General features: G+C 42.8%; 1 protein-coding gene across 5 annotated transcripts in view; it reads right to left on the reverse strand.

Moving 5' to 3' along the window:
- PKIG (cAMP-dependent protein kinase inhibitor gamma) overlaps positions 1-20,387 on the reverse strand; it is a 417,015-nt gene that overhangs the window by 154,412 nt on the left and 242,216 nt on the right. For all 5 annotated transcript variants that reach the window (XM_069243555.1, XM_069243554.1, XM_069243551.1 and 2 more), the window contains one exon: positions 6,140-6,272. The gene's annotated coding sequence lies outside the window, so the exon portion shown is untranslated. The remainder of the gene's footprint in view (positions 1-6,139; positions 6,273-20,387) is intronic.

A 20,387-nucleotide genomic window follows, 5' to 3' on the forward strand; every position in this document is an offset into this window, starting at 1 on the left:
CCATGCATGTCTCCGTATTGTTACTGCTGTATTGACAGTCCTAGCAGCTGTGTCTGCTGCATCCATTGTTGACCGTATCTGATTGTTCGAGATACTTTGTCCTTCCTCCACCACTTGTTGCGCTCGTTTTTGGAACTCCTTGGGCAAATGTTCTATAAAATGTTGCATTTCGTCCCAATGAGCCCTGTCATATCTTGCCAACAATGCCTGTGAGTTGGCAATGCGCCATTGGTTGGCTGCTTGTGCCGCCACTCTTTTCCCGGCCGCGTCGAACTTACGACTCTCTTTGTCTGGAGGTGGTGCATCTCCAGAGGTGTGTGAGTTCGCCCTCTTGCGTGCTGCACCTACTACCACTGAGTCTGGTGTTAACTGTTGTGTGATGTACACAGGGTCTGTTGGTGGCGGTTTATATTTTTTTCCACCCTTGGAGTTATGGCCCTTCCTTTGACAGGCTCTTCAAACACTTGTTTGGAGTGTTTTAGCATTCCAGGTAGCATGGGGAGGCTCTGGTACTGGCTATGTGTGGACGACAGTGTGTTAATTAGAAAGTCGTCTTCAATTGGCTCTGCATGCAGGCTGACATTATGAAACGCCGCTGCTCTTGACACCACCTGTGTGTAGGCGGTAGAGTCCTCAGGTGGTGACGGTCTAGCTGGATAATAGTCGGGACTGTTATCTGACACTGGTGCATCATAAAGATCCCACACGTCTGGATCATCCTGACTCATCCCTGTATGAGTTGGGGACTGCATCATTGGTGTAGTGGCTACCGGTGATGGTTGTGGTGAGCGTTGTGGAGATGGTGGTGGGGTTACTTGTCTTGCCACTTTTGCCTGTGGCTGCTTATCTTTTTCTTGGAAGGCAAGTTTCAGTTTCATTCTTATTGGAGGGAGAGTACTGATCTTCCCGGTCTCCTTTTGAATGTGGAGCCTTCTTTGTGTGTAATCTGGCTCCATTGTCTCTAGCTCCTGTGTAAATCTATGTGTTTGCATTTGTGAGGACAGGCCTTGTTCCTCTGTGTAGGAACTTGTTTTCGGTTCAGAGGCCGGATGTTTCGGTACCGAAACCTTTTGGGCTGCCTTTTTCGGTTCTGACGACACTTTTTTGCTCTTCGGCGTAGTGATCTCTCGGTGCCGACTTGCTTCGGTGCCGCTCTCTCGGTGCCGAGATTGCTCTGACCCGGTGTCGAGTCTGCTCTCTGCCGGTATCTCGACCGGAGTCGGATGACTTCGACACATGCATGGCCTTTTTTGGTGCCGATGCTCAGTCACCTATTTTTCGGGTTAAGCCATGGCCTGCCGGCGGTGGCGTCCCCTGGGCTTTTGTGGTCTTTTCGTGAGTTTTGTGTATCGACGTCTTACTCACGGTTTTCGGCGTCTGTTCAGGATCGACGTCTTCCGAGTCCGAATCCTCGATGGAGAAGGCTTCCTCTTCTTCCTCCATGTGTTTTTGTCCTGTCAGCACTGACGCCATCTGTAGTCTTCTTGCTCTTCGGTCCCTTAAGGTCTTTCTGGACCGAAACGCTCGACAGGCCTCACAAGTATCCTCCTTGTGTTCTGGAGACAAACACAAATTACAGACCAGATGCTGATCTGTATAAGGATACTTGTGACATTCGGGGCAGAAGCAGAATCGGGTCTGTTCCATTAGCCTTGAAGACGCACATGCTCGGGCCGACCAGGCCCCGCTGGGGAATTCGAAAACCCCAAAGGGCCGCCAGAGCTCTTCAAAATTCGGTCTCGATCTGTTGTAACTAACCCGATACCGAACGTAAACAATACCGTCGAAATTTCAGAGATTTTCACTAACTCTCCGAACCGAAACGCGGAGCGAAAAGGAACACGTCCGAACCCGATGGCGGAAAGAAAGCAATCTAAGATGGAGTCGACGCCCATGCGCAATGGAGCAGAAAGGGGAGGAGTCCCTCGATCTGGTGACTCGAAAAGACTTCTTCGAAGAAAAACAACTTGTAACACTCTGAGCCCAACACTAGATGGCGGGATGTGCAAAGCATGTGTATCTGCAGCTACACATGCCATCGAACATATATATATATATATATATATATATACACATACATACGAAAAGTGTGCTACAGTTAGTGCAGGACTAACATTCAACTAAGGTTTACATCTTATATACAGTAAAACTGCCGAAGCAATCACTCTTTTTATTGCAGCCCTCAAAGACAAAATCAGTTATAGCCAATACGCATGCCTGTTTTCTCATTAAAATATAAATTAGGTACATTTTCATGGTCTCTTTTGCTTTCATGACCTAGCCCCGGTTCCGAAACATTTTTTAAAAATTTTCCCTAACGACAAAAGGAGGAGGTGTGGTGGCATCTCAGCCAAGGGTGGAACAGCTTCAGCGCTGAACTAAACAGAGTGGTCCTGAAGAAATCGAGCCCTATCCCTGTTATGACAGCTTTCCTACCAGATGGACTGGGCACTTTTTAGAACGAGTACTAAACTCTATCATTACAACATTTATTAAACATTTCGTCAGACAACCCAACTGACTAGGTTCGAGGTTGTCTCACACTGAACACATTCCTAGATATTCCTCCAAACCCCAGCTAGAGATACTTCAGACCAACTAGGAGCGTCATCCAATAATTTACGACTAATAAGCCAAACCTGCAAATTCAAACACACATCTCTCTCTTTATCTGATCTCTTTTTCTTTCCTGAATATGGAGTATGCAGAGGGCTGAAGGTGGACAAATGAAAAACTTTAAATGGTGTAGAATGGAAAAATACTGATTTGGACTTTTTCTGAGAATAATTTGTGCGAATTCCATTTTGACTGAGACAAGGAAATATAAAAATGTCCATGCTGTAAGAGTTGTTCATCAAGGTCAAAGAGGAAAAATATCAAGTCGGACAGAATTCAGCTACAAATGAAGCTTCCTGACTGCTGACCACTGCCAGGCCAGCATATGAGGTCTGAGGGATTTGTAAGCATAAAGAAACCACTTAGCACATGAAAAGGCCCAGACAAAAGGCAGGAAACGCACCTCACATTCATGGAAGTATCAGCAGCATAGTGGATAGTGAAGTGGACAATGAGTGATGAGGAAAACCATCCGAGAGTTTAGCAACTGTGACGCAGTCACATCACGTCCAGAACAGCTGGAGAGCCTTCATACAGAACGTCAGACAGCATTTTATTTCCAGGAGATTACCTGTCTGCCAGCCGCAATTTAAAGATATCAGGAGTTGAGTATACACAATGCTAGATGCTGCCCACAATTAAATCTGAAAGATCTCAGCTCTGGGATATCCTAAGAATTATACTGGTCAGGCTACAAATTTCTACTGAAGCAATATGTTGAAGGTTGTAGCTCAGCCTAGAGAAATGCAGACCTGTATGTACCTGCTTAGCATCCTCCATTTGTCCATCTATGTGAATGAGACCAACCCTTCCAGGGAAGCCAAATAAGCCTTAAACACAGTCAAGCATGAGCATCACCACTCTCAAACTGCTGTTTCCCTCAAAGACAGCCTCGGTGCCCCTCACATTGTCACCACTGCTTCACGAGCCCAGGAAGAGATCCTTCTGGGCCGACTGCCCAGTTGATTTATATGCTCAGGAATGTCCTTGAAGGGTGAGCAATCTCCGTTGAAGATCACTGACTGAATAAGTAACCACTTGTAAAGAAGTCCACCTTCTAGACTAATTCACGCCTAGGCTTGGGAGAAATTCATCAGACCCTCCCTGCAGACCTGTTATCTCAGCAAATATATTAGACTGATGGTTCACAAAAAAAGTTTATTTCTATGCATCATAGACCTATGCCTACGATTTACATGGTTGAATGCAAATTTGACAATTTACAAAACTCCCTGAATGTATTAATGGAAATCAATGCAAATCACAGATTTCCTGAAGTACTGCTAGTCCTAAATGCTTATCCCAGGCGGATTTTCCACTAGACCACACAATTCTTCAGGGGGACTGTGCTATAAATGTGCAAAAACACATTTGTTCTTGTAACATTTGTTTCTTCACGAGCAAACAGTATTCCCACAAACCCCTGTGACTTGAAGATCTACCTTTTCCTGTTCCATTCCTGGAAGGGCATATTCTCCGTTCTTTCACAGCAGCATCTTTATTCATGTTTCTATGGTAGGAAACAATCTGAAAACTAAAGGGTTTGAGCATGCTCACCAACCTCTTGCTGAGCAAGCGCCCAGGAGCAACTCTTCATCTGCCCCTGATGACAGATTTACTCCAACGAGCGATCTGCAAAACTGGCATAGTGTCTGCAGGTTTAAAGCTAATCTACAAGTGTCAATTTCTGCTAATTCATTATTCCTTGAAATAGAACAGTTCTTTCAGCCCAAAGAATCAATGTTACTACATTTAAAATTCCACTTAGGTGCTCAAAAGACTTTGTAACTGAGTACCTACTCTCATTTTTTAATATAATAAACACAGTGCATGTACTAGTATCTGATACCCTACTCACTAATCTACTAGCACATTTCTTCCAACATCGGATATAATGAACAGTCTGCATATTCTGTTGCCAAAGTGTCTGCTCTACACCTTTGTGAGAATAATGTCGTTTTTCTGTTACGTGGTAGATTAACAGGAAAACTAATTTCCAAAGGTGTCCAGCATTAAAGGAGAACCAGAGTGTGTTTCCAAAAAGAAGCTTTAGAAATGATTAACAAAGTAAAATGTACATCTGTAAGCAGCAATCTGTCCCTAACATCTAGATCACAAGTAATTCTGAATCACAAGCATTATTTCAAAGTTTGGTGGAGCTGTTCACACACAAAGGCTCAAGCTTTACCCCCCATTTCTCACTGTTTAACAGCTACGGAATCACAGGTGACTGAAACCCAATTACAAAGGGGCTTGACCAACTTATCGCACATCATGAGAATACAAAGGACCAAGATTGGTTAATTTCAAAATTGCATTGTTTTTATCATCTTACACCACACATTCAATGCCTCTGAGAAAATAGAACAAATATAGTTTCATTAAAAATATCGTCTGGACTCGAGGACATAGCTTTATTTTCCCAATATAGTGCCCTCAGAGCTGCAGAGAAAAGAGAAGAGTGAATGGCAAATGTTCAAAATCCAAATCGAAAACTGTCCCTTGCTTCCAATAAATTTGGATCCATCTGCATGGAGGTAATCACATCTTGCTCCATTCAAGCCAGTCTGAATGTTGGAGGACTAACTCTAACCACTCCGAGATGTTTCCTGGATCCAGTTGAGTTCACCAGACTCATTGTGACAGACCTTACTCTCCACCCCCTACCAAGAAGGCTCGTACAACCAGTGGAGCTGGCCACAGTGACGGTGAAAAGCCATAAACTCTCCACCCAGAAGGTCTGTGGAACCACCTTGGCTCACCAGAGTCTGACTGCAAGTGGCCTTACTCTCTATCTTCTTACTAGGTCTGTGGAAGCAGCTGAGCTCACCAGAGTTGGACAGTGAGAGGTCTTACTCTCCGTCACCGTACAAAGTTAGTGCAACCAGATGAACGGGACCATAAATTGCCCCTTTGCTGGTGCAGGCATTTCTCAAGGTGTGAACTGTACTAGAAGGCAGCGGCATAGGGACTGACGTGAATATACAGAGCTTCAAAGAAATAAGTGCATTTTGATGTACAAACCTCACAGCTTCATAGAACGAGTTAAAAGGGAAGGTGCAGCCTGATTTAGTGCAGTTGTACTTGGATGGTATCAAAGCTGTGTGGTCAGGCAGCCCAGTTTGTGAATCCGAATAAATAAGACAGTGTCTCAACAAACATTAACATGATGATCTATGCACATCTACTCACATGCATCCATGTCCCATTCTCTATACACCAGTCTCAAAATGGGTGCAGTCGTCAGACACACATGTCCTATCTCTTGTTAGTGATGATTTAAGATTAACTAGTGAGACTGTCAACAAGATTAAAGCTTCACACTAAATATCTCTTCATAGCTACTGCCCCTAGTTTTACAGGTAACTCAGAATAAAAGGGAGAGAAAACAAAACAGTGAGAAGAAAAGGTAGAACATAGTACAGATCACAAGATCCAGTATATGTATCTAGAGTCTTTACCATCACAGCTTCTGTTGCTTTTTCCCATGTACTGCCTTCTAGGATAATAGTAAGTGTCTTACCAGTAATTATAATGTTCGCATGAAAACACTCTTTGATTTGAACGGTGGGATTGCCCCAAGGCTCTTTCTTCATTGTCCACACAGCACTCCCCTCAGAATAATAAACTCCAAGGGCATGAAGGAATTTTTAGCTCTGTCAGAAGAAAAAGGGTGAAAGAGACTCTGAATATTATGCAAAGCAAACCGGGATGCAAAATACGGAGACGGAACACAAAATCAAGCACAGTATTCTAAACGCAGTCCCCCACAGAGCTTTGCACCATCTTAATTGATGCATCCTACACCACTTCTGGTGCCATTTAAAGCACACGGAGCTTTAAAATACGCACAAGGACATTGTGCCCTCCATGCAACTCCATGGCCACTCACCCATCCAGGACCTCACTGTGCCAAAAATTAATATTTCCGATTTAAAAAAGCAATTGATTACAAGCAAAAATACACACAAGCAATAAAAAACAGTAAAGAGTCACGCTGTCAAAGTATAGAGCCCCTGTGAATCGCAGGAATTACAAATTATCAAGCACTATTTATAAAAAAGAAATTTTTGTAGTACTGAACTATACTTTGCGTTATTGATGTCAAATTAACCAAAATTAATTGTTTTAACTATTTAACGAGGCAAAGGTTTCCAATTTCAAATAAACTTTAACCGTTTTTTTTTGGCATAGAAAGCAGTCAATGAAAATGACAGTAAAGAACCACGAAATATTTAAAAGAACGCACAATGGGGTGTAATAGTAGACCTGAATTGCAACAATAAATTGAAAATTGATAAAGTCAAAGCAGACAATAGAATTTGGACATCTTTCTAATGCAATGCTGGTTAATTTGAGCTCTGTCTTGGCTGAAACTTGACGTTTGTGGAACGTTTTAAGAAGTTTCTTAAAGTTCATGTGATTTGATAGGTCATGGAGTTCAAAGGTAGTATCTCGAGAGCCCTTGTCTACAAAGAGAAAAGAGGGCCTTCACATTGCTGCCATGGAAACAAAGAACCTCCAAAAGCAGCTCTGGGTAGTGGGAGAGTGGACATGGTACACACAGTAAACACAGGATTTTATTACAAGACCGAAGGCTCACATTATGCCAAACTTCTCATACTTTATTAAATAGAAGCCAAGAAACTACAAATCCCATAAAACCCGGGGATAAAAACCACAAAAACACATCACAATGGGGTTGACCAATCCAACATCGAGCCTCCACATAACAATCTTGAAAGAGAGCAACAAGCCCTCTTTTCTTGCTGCTTGCAGTCAAGATAAGTACTCTGCTCGCTGTTACATTTATCTCATGTTAATTTATTTACTGGTTATTTAGTTATATGGTATTATATTTATATTTATTGTATAGTGCTGTTCCTTTATGTAGTTGAAGTTATGCTTCATGTTTACGATGTGGGGCCTCGCGCGCATGCGACATTATCAGAATGTTCTTTAATGTTCGTTTCTGTGTTTTCTGAGGTATTCCTACCTCGCATCGACTCGTTGCTCCTCCATCAGGACTCCAGCTCATCTCAGCTTCGAGTACCATTGCTGCCCCCTTCTGCTCCAACTAGTGTCAGCCGGGACTATTGGCCGGTGAGAGCTTTCCTTGTTTTGTCCTCCGCTGTCTGGGTTCCGCCCTGTGCATGACCCTAACCGACCCCTTCCATTTGGGTACCCCCAATTAGACGTTCAGCTACTTGTTAACCCTTTTTCCAGATTTACAGTTTTTTTCTGGCTTATTCTTTAATTGAACCTCCTTTTGTCAAATTTTTTGAGTTTTAACAATTTTATTTCTCTACAGTTTATTGTAAATATGTCTGGGGATGAACAGACCCAGTCTATGAAGGACAATTTAAAATCTTCCATTAAGGACTCGGTCCAGCACGCAGTCTCAGTTTCTATGCTGGATATTAAAAAAAATGTAGAAGCCTCTATATAACAAAATGCTACAGAATTCCAAGGATAATGCTCCTAAAAGAGGAATGAAACGTGCGGCACCCCCATGTGTGCCTCCCAAAGGCGTTTCTGTTCAGTTTGGGCCTCTCTCCCTCCAGAGAGGCGAATTCTTCTGGGCTCCCTTCCTCCCTTCTTAGTATCATAAACCTTAGAGACACGGAGAGTGATGGGGATGGCGTTTTACACAACACTTAAATGATTATGTTTATTGTAAGTGGGCCTTTGGAGAAAAGGCGTAAAGTTTCTCCCTATGCGCTTTCCCCTCACTTAGTGTCTGATGATTTGGTTGATCATAATGGTGAACCCATGTTCGACCCTATGTCGATTCACCACCCAAATTCTTTGGAATGGTTTCCATTCGATCATGTTGGACTATGTCTCCTTTTCTTTGAGACATTCGCATTATAAAGCATCTAGAAACAAGTTAAAGTCCAAATGCCTAAGATCTTCCCTTCCATTTAAGGTGGCTGATACCCCCTCTATTGACCCTAACATGTTATTATTTTTTACTAAATTTGGGAAGGATACCAAGAAAGGGGTCGCTCGAGCCAGGTCAAATTGCCATAATAGTCTCTTTAACCTAACTGGACCTTTAACTAGGATTTTTGGTTTGGCCGAAGAGGCAAATGTGGAGGGGAATCAGGTGCATCCAGAGATACTCTCAAATTGGGCTCAGAGAGCAATATGCAAGTTTGGCAACGCCAACACCTACATCTCTCAGGAGCGGCGCAAAAGCCTTCTACTCAAAATTGACCCCAAACTCAGTTCTTTGGCTACCAAGGAGGTTTGGTGATTTTTTTGTTATAAAGGAGATGAGAAGATATGTCTCTGCATTTACTTCTTTGGACAAGGCACATTCTTCAATGAAAAGATTTTTGTCCCAACTTGTTTTTGGGAAGGCTGGCAAAGGAAGGGGTCGATTTGCCGGCTGTTACTCTTCAAGGGGGCAATCCCTAGGCAGAGGCTCCTTTACTGAAGGCAACCAACAGGAGTTGGAGACGGGGATAGAACAGGGGTACAAACCCCAATTCTATCCCCGTCATTTCCATGGAGGCCGTTATAGGGGATCCAGATCCAGAGAAGACCAGCTTGCAGGTAAGGATTTCCAGTTCTGGCCTTCCTCCTGTAGGAGGCAGACTGGGGTTGTGTCTAAACACTTGGCTATCTATAACCTCAGATCCTTGGATTATTCAGACAGTTCAAGGTTATTGCATAGAGTTGTATCAGGTTCCTCTGCAGTTTATCTGCCTCGACTTCTTCTTCTTTTTCCCCCGAGATCAATTCATTCTGGGTCAGGACGAGGTTGAATCCTTACTAACAAAACAGGCTATAGAAGAGGTGGCTTACGACCCTTCTGGGTTTCTGAGTACCATTTTTCTGGTTCAGAAGAAAAACAAAAAACATCGTCCTGTTATAAATCTGAAAGATTTCAACGATTTCGTAGTATACCATCATTTCAAGTTGGAGACTATTCTCCATCTCAGGGATCTTCTACTTCACAACGATTGGTTGGTCCACTTGGGCCTTCAAGATGCGTATCTTTCGGTGGCCGTTCATCCCTCTTACAGGAAGTTTCTTCAGTTCCAGTGGGGGACCACCTTCTTTCAGTTCAAAACTCTTCCTTTCGGCCTTCCATCGTCCCCCCTTGGTGTTTCACCAAGATCCTCAAACCAGTAGTGGCCTTCCTCAGAGGTCAAGGGATAAGACTAGTCGTCTATCTCAATGATTTCCTCATCATGGCACATGACAAGTCTTGCCTCAGAACAATTCAACATTTGTCAGGATCTCGTCACGGCTGGGGTTTCTCATAAATCTTCAAAAGTCCATTTTTATCCCTTCCCAACGTCTCAAACTTCTCGGTTTCATAGTGAACACTGTAGAGTCGGTGCTCCAACTTCCTCAACAGAAGGTGTCTCTGATAAAGAAAGAGATTCCCCACGCTTTATCTCTCCCTCACTGTTCCCTCAGATCTCTAGCTCGTCTGGTGGGCTTTCTTTCTTCCTCCATTCAGACCATCTTTCCAGGTCCCCTTCATTACAGGGCTCTTCAGAGGTTAAAAATCCGTCACCTTCGCAAGGGTCTGGCCTACTCAGATCCGGTCGTTCTAGATTCCGCGTCCAGGGAAGAGCTTTCCTGCTGGATGAGTCACTTTGATGCCTGGAACGGGAGAACAATTTTCTCTTAGAGTCAGATGCATGTCTGACAAGTTGGGGCGCAAGATGAGGTCAACTCTCGACTTGGGGTCCATGGTCCGTTCAGGAGGCCTCACTGCACCTCAACTGTTTAGAAATGCTTGCAGGTTGCTTTGCCATCCAGTCCTTTATAAAAGACAGGGTAAAGTGTTCAATTCTTTTGAGATTAACAACCTTGTCTGCAGTCAGGTATATAAACCGTTTAGGCGAAACAAGATCCAAACCTTTGGCTCTCTTGGACAGAAGTTTGTGGGAGATTTTTCTCCCCAAAAATCTCTCAGGCAAGGCGGAATACCTTCCAGTGGCAGATTGGTTTTCCAGGCATACTTACGACTCAAGCGATTGGAAACTTCACCCTTCCGTATTTAATCATTTTTCTTCACTCTTCGGGGCTATGTCGATAGACCTTTTTGCTTCCAGGATCAACTCTCAACTTCCTGCCTTCTTCAGCTGGAGACCAGATCTGCTAGTGATGGCCACGGATGCTTTCCTACAAGTATGGCCTCCTCTTCTGTATGCCTTTCCTCCCTTCCTTTTTATTGCCAGGGTGCTAGCGCAAGCCCGCAGACACCATTCCTCCCTGGTTCTTATCACTCCATTCTAGCAGTCCCAGGATTGGTATCCAACTCTGTTGGAACTCTCCTCAGACCTTCCTGTATTGATCCCTCCTTTTCCCGATCTTCTCTTGAACCCTCAGGATCTTCCCAACAATCTAATTTTAGAGGGCTCCCTTCATCTCATAGCGTGGAGAATTTCAAGGCTTCCTGGAAACCCCAGGAATTTCAGAGGAGGCTGTCCAGTTCATTCGGCAATCCTGGGCCCCAGGTACTTCAAGAGTCTACTGATCTGCTTGGTCGGTTTGGTGTAGCTGGCTGTTGTGTGGACAGAGATTCAGATCTCTTTTCAGCAGAAGTCACCTTAGTGGTAAATATTTTGGCTTCCTTAGCTTCACAGGTTAGGGCCTATTGTACGGTTAATACTTACAGGTCTGCAATTTCTTCAGAACATATCAGGGTAGATGGAAGACCGGTTGGGGAACACACATTGGTGTGCCGACTTTTAAAGGGAGTACGTTTTGCTAAACCTTCGGCTCCAAAGTACAATGTGATGTGGGATGTTGACTCAGTTCTTCGATTACTCCTCTCATGGCGGGATAATGCTGTTTTATCGTTGAAACATTTGTCTGCAAAATTGACTATGCATTTGTGTTAAGTCTATCAAACGTGTTTCAGATGTTAAAGCTCCGGACATTTCCTCCTGTTATTTTTCTGCTTTAGGTGTTTATTTTCATGTATTTAGACATACCAAGACTAATTTTGTCTACTGTCCTTTATCCCTTTTTTCCTTCACAACCTAAATTATGTGTGGGTAATTGTTTGAAAACATTTGTTTCTCTAACTGCAGATCTCAGGGTTCCCGCCTCATCTCAATTGCTCATTTCCTTTCAGAAGCCTTACAAACCTGTCTCAGCTCCCACCTTGGCTTGTTCAGTGAAGTGGCTCATGTCTCTGGCTGCTGTTTCTACCCTTTCTTATGGCGCTCATTTGGTGAGAGGAGCTACGGCTTAGAGCCTTCTCGGCAGGGGCTAATTTACATGATATCCTCAGATCTGCAGATTGATCAAACATTAGTACGTTTAGAACTTTTTATTGTAAACCTGTTGATCATCCACTGGACACTTATTTCATTGCTTTAAACAAGCATAATATGAGCCTCCAGTCTTGTAACCAATTTGAGATTTTCCTAGCCTTAGTGTCAGAAAGACTAGATTTTATTAAAGACATTGAGGCGAGTATTATCCCACCACATTTCTTTAACCCTCCCTGTTTCTTTCTGCAGTGGCCACATCTTCAACCAACTCTGCTGCTTCCGGTTGACCTTCTTTCTGTTTCTCCTGGCCTGGAAGCTTTGTGCAGAAGTTCTTTCACACCAGTTCATTCCTCTCAGTTCCTCGTGGATTTCTGCAAGGATTTCTTCTCTGCTATTCTGACTTTATATATTGTTCTGTGGTTCCTCTCGGATTCTACTTTGGACTGACTATTGCAAGAAAAGAGGGCTTGTTGCTCTCAGTCAAGATTGTTATGTGGAGGCTTGACGTTGGATTGGTCAACCCCATTGTGATGTGTTTTTGTAGTTTGTATCCCAGGGTTTCTGGGATTTGTAGTTTCTTGGCTCCTATTTAATAAAGTAAGAAACGTTTGGCATAATATGCACCTCAGTGTCTTTAATAAAATCCAGCATTTCTGACACCAAGGCTAGGAAAATGTCGATTACTGAATGCTAGACCAGTTTGGTAGAATGCCATAAGAGAAACTCAAAGCCTTAAATGTAGTTCTTTTTTTTTTATTGGGCAGTCAGGGACCAACGTGGGCTTCTCCCAACAGATGTCAACTCCAGACACCACTTCAATTTTGCTGAAAAGATGGTTTGGCATGTTAAATACTTGCTTCTCACATTGGTGTGAACTGTACATCATGAATTAAAATTCTTGTAAGGGCAAGCCAGTCACCTGTTAGCACTGCCTTGTATCCTCTTGAGAAACATTCAAATAAAAAAAAAAGAGGAGAAGCAAAGAAATGAAAGCGAAACTACAAAAAGAGAAAACTGAAAACTAAAGACACTGAAAAGTACTCATTTTCAGGCAAACGTACACAGATAATCAGAATATGCCATAATTTAAAGAGCAGGAATTGCCTATTAAAATTTAAAAAATAATCTCAAATCTATAATAATAGAGCTGACTAAGGATTACTGTAGGGCAAATCCTTTATCCCCAATTGCTATGGTGGATCTCCAACACTAAAGCCCTTGCCTTCTAAGGTCATCTGCAAGATTCCATGCAACAAAATACCTTGCCAGCGAGCTTTAGCACAGTGTAATAACAATCCACCCGAAAAAGCCTATTGCTTTTAATACATAATTTAAACAATAAGTAAGTATGGTCTACTTTCTTTGTCATAACTTTTCATCATAAACTGGTCACACCTAAGGAATCAGATTATTTTTCTCGGGGAACCAGTAAGGATTTTTGCCTTTACCAAAGCCTTGCTACTACATACAACACAAGCCTAATGAAGTGTGCATAAACTGGCATCCATAAGGTTTTAATATATGGAAATAATCATCATCACTTAAATCCTTATTGGCTTTAAGAAATGCTTTTCTCAATAAAAACGCCAGGCTTAATCCCTTTATCAAAGCATTTCATCCTTTACCATTGGCTTTACACCTTACCCAAAACAAACCTATTCAATACACATAAACAGGCAACCATCATGTATACATTTATAAAATTACAAATATGTAGAAACATAAAGCTTGCAAAACATAGAAACCCTCTCAATAGTGCCTAACAAGAATCTTCTAGTGAAAAACCCCAGGGTTTGCCACAGAGGACCAAGACCATTGCCTACTACAGTAATCTGTGAGGTTATGTGTAACAAAAGAACTATCTATAGCCTGTAAAGCATTGTGTTAACAATCATCTGTTAAAGAGTTACAAGTTTTACAAATGCTTTTCAAGCAGATCAGACCAATGCGTCCCAGTTCACCAATCAGGCCTACAGCTTTTCACAATAAACAACCACTGCAAGCCTATATTTTGAGTGTAAGCTTTTCCATAGGGGAACCATCAGGCACACACTCACAACATTAGAAAGGTACACAGAATTACAGTTGGCCAAGTAAATTACTATCTCACCTAAGAGGATCCAACAAAGATTCACAAAGAGAAAACCTTCTACATACATGGTTTCTCACACTGGATAGCCAACATCAAACCCACTGCCTAGTAAGGTAAAAAGTGAGATTGAGTGTGTAACACAACACCTATCTGTAGGCTTAGAGTAATACCAATCCACAAATAAAGATCTATTGACTTTAGCATATACTGTTAACAATAAATATGTGAGGTCTACTGCCTTTATCATAACATTTCAGAATAAGCAGATCAGGCCCATAACCATGATCACTGACTTGGTACCATAAACCCACTCCTTCTGTATTTAGTGTAAGCTTTGCCACAAGCCAAAAACATGTGAGGGAGCAGCAGGCATAGCACAGATGCACTGCTAGATAGCTTGTAGGCTCTGCCAATCCCCTAATCTGAATGTTTATGCTTCAAAGGCAATCTGTGGCAGCGCTTCACAGTACAGCGGCATGCCCAGGCGGAAGGAGCGCAGTGGGAACTACGAGGGTCCGGAGGCATTGCCTACAAAGGGGCAAAGTTTAAAGTATATGAATTGACTGCAGACGGAGTGCAGGGACTTGATTAACTCGGTTCCCAGGAAGCTGTATGGAAGCCTTGATGACAATCCACTGAACTGGTCATAGGGACGGAGCATTTCTTGCCCCCAGCAGACAGGTGAGTGTATACCCCCCCAGCGAGAAGTCAGGGTGGATCGACAGTCACAGCTGTGGGGGCTGCTTGTTGGAGGCGAGTCTGTCTTGCAGATTTGACGAGATTCTTGGATAAAAACAACCTGGAAAAGAGCCCAAAAGAACTTGATTTTTAACTGTGAACAGAAATGGAGAAACCAGAGAAGAGTGGAAAGAAAAGGAGCTGTGAGCAGAGAAACCAAAGCCCCGGGGAGAGTGGTGAATAATAACAACACAAGGAGGACATAAAAGAGCAGCTGTAGAATGTGACAGCATCATCTGAAGGCTCCAGACGCCTTTAGCACTAGGACCCCTACATACCAGAGATCAAAAAGGTATGCTATACAGGCCAGGTCTGCGGCAGCTCCCTTAAGTCAGAGTCAACAGTCAAGAATGGATTCTCAAGCAGTGGCACTGGTAAGTGCCACCAGCAAGCACCCAGATTAGGGGAAAGAAGAAAGCAGAACCCGGAGGGCTTTGTGTGGCAACAGAGCTTGAGTCTCACAGTGGGCAAACCTCCACAGGAATATCAATACTAGGCAACGAGTAGGGCTTACGATGGAGGCTGTGACAAATTAAATAAGGCCTAAAGAATATCCATTTTTTTATGAAACAGCCTTAACTCTCTGTGGGCAAGAAGATGCTTCAGGTTGAGCCTACATTGGAGGACGATGTGGTCCAAACTTCAGAGCTAAGTTCAGAGTCAATATCTGTGGCAATGATCGAGAAGCCTTCCATCCCACTGTACCAGGCCCTTACAATGGGCTAATCCCAGAGGTCTTATTGAGTTTAGAGTCATCCATTTCAAGTAATAGGTTATTAGAGGGAAGTTGCTTAACCACATTCAATGAAGCCCCCAATATTGGGAGGGTGGGGGGGCGGGGATGCTATGGGGGGGGGGTGCAGGAAGGTCACCTACAGGGGGACAGTCATTCTGAATCAGTCAGGTTCCTACTTAATGCCATACTGCCCCAGATACGGGCATTGAAGGCATCACAGGCACAAGAGATTGCATCCCACCGGACTTAGGGCCATACGTACAAAAGCTTTTTCCCATAGAGACAGAATGGGTAAAATCCTTTGGTACATCTGGCCCTTAGTCCCTACAATGCCTCTCCTGGGCTAACCTCAGAGCCCTTATTAAGTTGACAGTCATCCATTTCAAGTGAAAGGGGCTAAGAGGTGAGCTTGCTTAACCACAATCAGTCAAGCCCCGAATATGGGGTTGGGGGGTCACCCTCAAGAGAGCAGTCTTTCTGAAATATTCAAGTTCCTACTAGATGCCATACTGACCGAGATACCAGAGCTAAAGACATCACAGGCACAAGATATTGCAGCTCTCCACAAACAACATACTGTGTAAAACCAAGGAGAAGATGGCACTGCTGCCTGCTAGACAACAGGAGGCGGAATCTCAGATATCAGACCTTGAGGATAATGTTGTATCTGTTCAGCAAGAGATATACAAAATGGACAAGAAAACTGGTTATCTTCAGAATAAAACTGAGGAACTGGAGAACTGCACCAGACATCTGAATTTGTGCTTTGCGGGCATTCCAGAGGGAAGCGAAAGTCTGAATGTGTCTCAGTGGGTGGTGGTCACTGATCAAAGCCCATGTATTTCCTGACGTTTCAGGGCAACTGTTATGAGGGCCCATCACAGCCCAGTTCAATGCTCACCAAACTTGAAATACCCATGCACCATCTTAGTGAACTTCATGGACCACCGAATCGAATAACAGATATTGATCAAAGCTAAGAAGAACGAAGGTTTTTCCATTTAAGAATACATCCAGTTTCGTATTTTTTCAAATATGTCAGCATTTGCGGCATGTTGCCTGAAAGAGTTTCTAAATCTTGTGGGCTTGTTCAGATCTCAGGGGGCACAGATATCTGTAGTACAACAATCTAAACTGAAGGTGTTAGTGATGGGGCAGTTTCACCTTTTTATAAATGTTGAAGGAGCTCCGACTTCTTGTCCAAGTTGTAGATTTCATTTCAATTGTTTTCTTTTATTATCATAAAGGTCTAGATATATAGGTAGTTGAATAGATGGAGGGTTACAAGGGGAGGGGCCTGCGCTCCATTAGAGAGACTATGAGCAATGCCAGGTGCAGGATTATGGTATCAAACATCTGGGGTGGAGAGATAGGAGGAAGGGTGGGCAATTCTCCTCGTTTGGTTTTGAGGGTCACTGGGATTGTTGGTGGTGGGTTGGGGCGATATCCTTAGGATAAATGTGCAGGTCTAAAGAGTGCATCGTATGAGGTTGGGAAGGGAAGTGCAGACATGTAATATAGCAGAATTATCAAATGGTTTATAAAGGTCAAGGTGCTATCGTGCAATGCCAATGGTTTTGTAAATAAGCGCAAATATGGGGCTTTGATGAGATAGCTCTCCTCATTTAGTCCAGAAGCAGTTTTTCTTCAGGAAACTCATCTTAAGAAAAGTAACCCAAAATCCCAAGGAGATATTCAGCAGGAGTCACAACGCGTGGGGTGGCAATTTATTTGGCTAGATATATTGAAGCGCAGGTGAGAGGTGTAATTAGGGATCCAGAAGTAGTTGGACCTGGTTAAAGGTCTCAATTTAGGATTCCCCTTTGAATTTGGTGAATATTTACAGCCCAGCTGGTGATGATGTGGAGCCATTGGCACAGTTGCACAACCTCGCTGGGGGGCAGAAGGGCCCATAATGTTCAGGGGCAATTACAATTACATTCAAGATCTGACCTTAGATACACTGAACTGGCAAAAAAAACAATTAAAACTAAAAGCTGTGAGGGTGCTCACTACTATGAAGCAGGAGTTTCAATCAGAAGACCCCTGGCTGGTGGCAACTATGCACTTCTCAATTTACTTGTTTCTCCCACTGATTTAATATTGCGTTGCAGCTGGATTATTATTTTTTTATAACTGAAACAAGTAGGTGGGATCAACTTATATTTGGTCAAATGCATTTTCTGATCACTCAGGTATATCCATCCAGTTGTATCTAGTAATTCCTATAAGAGAGAGTCCTAGCTGGCAGTTTGTTAGGTTCCTATTAGCCAATCAGGATTGGGTGGCAGAAACTAGGGCATTCATAAAGGAATTTTTTTAGGTCAATCGCTATACGTCCTCAGAATTTGAATTCTGGGAGGCCTTTAAGGCTACCTTTTGAGGTCACGTGATTGCATATAAGGTCAATCAAAATAAGTTGTGGGCTTCTCAATACAGGAATTACCATTGGAGGTTAACTATAGCTACAGGTGCCTATGCAGGGGTAGACAACAGGGCACAAAAGAACCCTAGTGAGAGCTAAGCAGAATCTCAGGGATATCAGGAACAGATGTATGAAGAAAGCCAGAAAATAGGGAAAATCCTTGCCTGATCTACCAGGATCAAGCAGGATAAACAAATAGTTCAGCAGACTGAGAACTGCGATACTCGCAGGATGGTAACTGACAACGAGGAAATTACTCAGTTCTTCTTGCAACACTATAGAAACTTATATAAGAGTACCTATTCAGTTTCATCCTCTAATCTAGAAGGATATTTCACTGCAATACAACTACCCCGAATGTCAAGAACCTAAAAAGATGCAATACTAGCAGGAATAACTGTCTCACAGGTGGCAGCGACACTTTAAAAAATGGACAATACAAAAACCTGCAGAAATGATGGAATTCCAACAGAGTTCTAGAAGAGCTCGCCCGCTTTCTCACTAATCTATTTACTCAATAAGGGAAGGTGTAGAGATTCTTCCAACATTAAAAGAATGCACTATAGTCCGATTCTTCAACAAGACAAACTCCAGACAAATGTAAATTCATATTGGCCGATAAATCTTCTTAACGCGGATTATAAATTGTTAGCTAAAATTTGGGCATTTTGTAATATGCCGGGAGGGCAAAACTTTGATCCATAAAGATCAGAGAGAATTTGTATCTAACAGACTTATGGTGGCAAACACACACTTTTTAGACCATGCTCTGGATTACTTTGCTGGGATTCAAATCAGGGCTGCGATAGTAATGATGGATGCTGATCCCTCTCTGTTAAAGTCAACAGTTCTGATTTCAAGAAGCTGGATTCTCTTATAAGAAGTTTACTTGGCATAGAAAAACCCCAAGGGTTACATTTCCAATTCTTTAGTTAGATAAAGCCCAGGGTGGTCTAGCGCTTCCTCATTTTCAGACTTATTACCAGGCGGCATTGTTCGATAATATAGCACAACTAGTTAAAGGGATTGGAGTGTTTGACGATCTTTTATTGAAGAGTATGGTGCAAGAATCAGCGCAAAGCTTCCAAAGAAGCCTAGGTATATGGTGTTTTTGGAGCAGGAAAGTTGCATCAGCGCCTTGTTTAGAGCTAGGCAAGTTCCAGCTTGTCATAGGTTTGTCCTGCTACAGGACTGCAAATTCCTGGGTTTGCAGTCCTCTAGTGCAACAATAGGATTTTGGAAACCTAAAGGTTTCATTGAGTTAGGGGATCTTTTTAATGACAAAATTAAATGGGACGAGCTTATCCTGCCATGGGACAGCGTGTCATCAGTTTATGTTTAGCGTCCTCCAGATAACTTGTTTTGTAACCACCAATTACCAGCAGCTTAGTGAAGAGGCACAGGCAGTTCTTCGTTCCTAGTTAAGAGTGACCTGACAAACTACAAATGGTACAGGGTTTTGCGGAAATGTTCATTCAGATCAAGCTTGAGTTCCAAATTTTTGGAAAACCCAGGAGAAAACCAACTGCAGGTTATCAAAAGGTGACTGGCAGTTTATTTCCGAGATGGGGCATAAATCCCTCAGGGCAGCTCATGTCTAATGGACGCCCTTTCAGTTGCGGTTGATGGCATAATATACCCCACTAGTTCTGCACAAAATGTTCCTGTCAGTCCCTGATCAATGTTTTCTATGATAACTCGATGGAACGGGCAATTAGGTAAACGTATTTTATGCACGTCGGAAACTATCAATTTTGGGAGGAGTTATTTTTAGTCCTTGACAAATGTGTACAGTCCATTATTACGCCGAAACCTAGTTTAGTGTTCTTCTGCGCCTCCAATGATTGTCGTAAAGTAAATAAGTATGAGCAATATTTAATTTCGATATCCTTAATAGTAGCACGTTCTTTATTCTTCAAACCTAAAGAACGCAGCATATTCCAAGTCTGCAAGCCTGGCACGAACAAATGTTTAGGACTAAAGCCTTTGAAGAAGCATATGCGATAGGAGCTGGGAATGTTATGATGGTCACAGCTATCCCATTTGAATTTGTTGAAAATAATTTAGTGTAGATATCTAGGTGGTTCATAGGGTCTGATTACGCAGGAAGGTTTAAAGCTAATGTCTACTTTTGTTACGAGGATTTAGAAACACTACGTAAGCACTTTGTTATAGAGTGGTCCTCCTCTCAACTGTGGTATTTCGGCGGAGTAATTGTTCTTACATATTATTCATGTACCGTATTTACTTATGCACTTTAAATATACCGGTATTAAGGCAGTCAAATTATGTTTTTTTTCATTGCACTACAGCACTTTTAAGTTGCCTATATCCAGTGCTTAATTTGTGCTTGTTGTTTCGGGTGCTGAGCACCGGCTATTATTTTTTATGGCCGGAGCTTATTCTTCTGCCTCAAGCATTTGCTGCGAGTAAAAGACTCATATGGGAAAGGCGGAGGAAGGGGAAAACGAAAAAAAGCGTCACAAAGGGAGAAAGTAGAAAGCTGCAAGAGTGAGCTGAAGGGGCAGGGAG

Source organism: Pleurodeles waltl, chromosome 7 (genome assembly GCF_031143425.1).
Source record: "Pleurodeles waltl isolate 20211129_DDA chromosome 7, aPleWal1.hap1.20221129, whole genome shotgun sequence".
NCBI lineage: Eukaryota > Metazoa > Chordata > Amphibia > Caudata > Salamandridae > Pleurodeles > Pleurodeles waltl.